The 2,500-nt window shown below is 42.0% G+C and overlaps 1 long non-coding RNA gene across 1 annotated transcript; it reads left to right on the top strand.

Moving 5' to 3' along the window:
* The first annotated feature begins 122 nt into the window (after positions 1 to 122).
* On the top strand, positions 123 to 1,902 carry LOC124263381. Its single transcript, XR_006894828.1, has 3 exons — positions 123 to 216; positions 1,117 to 1,216; positions 1,739 to 1,902. It is a non-coding gene; the product is annotated as an uncharacterized LOC124263381 (long non-coding RNA).
* The last annotated feature ends 598 nt before the right edge of the window (positions 1,903 to 2,500 follow it).

The raw sequence follows: 2,500 nt of genomic DNA, 5'->3' as shown, positions 1-2,500 counted from the left end.
GTCAATTGTTTCATTAGATAATGATCCTCATGGGGGTGATCCACGCATCAGGTTAACGGGGTTAATAAGGCATGTGTGTGTATATAAGGCACGTAGGGTCTCCCCTCTCTATCCTTCCATCATCATACATCACCAGACAGAGAAGAAAATAGGCACTCCGACTGAACAAGATGAAGACAGCAGTTGTTCTCGTGTTGGTGGCAACATTTCTGTGTGGTAAGTATACGTTTGTGGTTTTCTCAAGATAATGATAATAATTCATTTATTTAGCGCCTAGTATCCATCTGACTAACATATGTTATATTTGGGTTTACACTTTCTTAGTAAAGTACAGATTCTAGTCCGGGAATCGAACCCGCACCCTCAGAGTCAGGCACCTAATCGCCAGCACACAAAGTCAGACGCTTAGACCGCTCAGCCACCGCGGCTTCCACAAAAATGGAAGCCGGACAACTGGTATTCTAGACGGCGGACTTTGTGTACCCCTCTGATAAGTGTTAATTGGCACGGCTACCACGGCCGAAAGCTATGAAATACACAATGCCATTTTAGAAAGTGGTCAAATGTAAAATATGTTATATTTGGGATTACACTTTTTTTTTAGTAAAGTATCCCGGAATGGGACTCAACCCCAAAAGTACTAGAATCTGTACTTTACTAAGAAAGTGTAATCCCAAATATAACATATGTTACATTTGACCACTTTCTAAAATGGCATCGTGTATTTCCATCTGACTAGTTGCTCGCTGGACGCTGTAATCAGAATCTGATTATTATTACCCCGGATAACCCAAGCTGCCTGTGGGGCGCCACATGACTTATCTCACCGGGTACTCATTTTCTGCTGGGTGAACAGAGGCAATTTTGAACAAACTCAATTGCCCAATGTGAGAACTCATGTATGACATGTGCCATTTGGTCATGGTCTAGTGGATAGAATGTATGTCTGTTGACGGAAGGCGGTGGTTCGATCCCCGCCGGCTTACGCCCAGAAAGGTAGATGTGGACGCATACACATGCATGCACGTCGTTGTATCAGTGCTTTAGTTTTGAAGGTGACGTTTAACCCTATTTTACAATATCAGATGTTACTTGAGCCCATGCTATTTGTTTAAGCCAATTCCTTGCCAAGAGGGTGTCCGTGCCCAATGATTCTGTGGCCCGTCTGTGACGCCAATGGGAACATCTACGACAATGCCTGCACCAGAGACTGTCGGTAAGTATGTACTTATTGGTTCTGGTAAAAGATCAGCGGGTGGCCAGGTACTGTGGGGTGGGGGTTTGATGATGATTTTAAGGGTGTCACCCATTTTTTTCTGGGGAGGGGGTCATCAATTTTTGTACACATGTACTAGGGGGTCAGCAATTTTGAACATGAAAATTCTTTAAAATTATGCTCAGAAAGTATTGGAAGGCGGTGGGGTGGGGGTCATTGATTTTGTACATGAGTTGCAGGGGGTCATGCAGAAACCCACGTTGAATGGAGGCTATGACAAACCCTTTTATCTGACCATGGTCATTTGATGGAACTGTATTTGATACATGTATAAAGGTCCAGTTTAGGACATTAAACATGAATAGTTTCGGCGACTGTAACAGTTTCACAGAGTTTGTAATTGTTTGGTCAAATAGAATGTTCAGTGACATACTTTCTTCAGCAACAATGATACTGTCGGTAAACGCTACATGTCATCTCTCTCTCTCACTGTCCTTCATTCACTTCCTTCCTATGTTTCAGAGGTGGGGAGGAATCCAATGCCTACACTGTGGACAGGGAAAACTGGAGGTGTTTGCCCGCTTAGTTTTTCTGATCCGTCCCGACGAGTCACCTAGCAACTCAACACTCCTACCCACGTCTATTCCGAGATTAATACTTTCGTTAAATAAAGCTTTGTTAAAATGCGAGGGTGTCCTTTAACATTTATTGTTTAAGAGTATTAATGTATCTTCTAGGGTCTTTAAAATTTCAGTCATCGTTTTCGCCTTGATAGCCCACGGGTATAACAGAAACGTTTGTGTATAACGTCACCCAAGGTGTGAGTAGTAAGCGGTAGATACACGACTCAATTGACCGCTTCGTTCTTTATTCCAAGCATATTTTATTGCGGAGACACAAATGGATGATTTTATTGCGGAGACGAGACACAAATGGATTAGGTACAAGTGACACACTTACAGGGTCGTCTCCAATTTACATATAATTAAATTTTGTTGTATGAATAATGGAAGAAATGACAGAATGGCAGAAAATATTTATAGCGCTGATAATATATACAGTCAACACAAATGGCACATACACAAACATCTAAATACAAAATATATCTTTGCAGCCAAGAGAAGATGTGTAAACAGAAATTATAGCTAAAATACATGGAATTATCATGAAACGGCCCTCCCATTATCAGAAATTTGCGGGCCGTTGCAAATGATATTGGACCGCTCAACCTTAACGACGGGCCACTATTAGTTCTGTTGTCAAGTGACGTCATAGTAGGTGCGT

Source organism: Haliotis rubra, unplaced genomic scaffold, assembly GCF_003918875.1.
Source record: "Haliotis rubra isolate DU_JTF1 unplaced genomic scaffold, ASM391887v1 Scf88, whole genome shotgun sequence".
In the NCBI taxonomy this organism is placed as follows: Eukaryota; Metazoa; Mollusca; class Gastropoda; order Lepetellida; family Haliotidae; genus Haliotis; species Haliotis rubra.
Note: the sequence above shows the minus strand (reverse complement) of the source record. Positions and strands in the feature narration are given on the sequence as shown.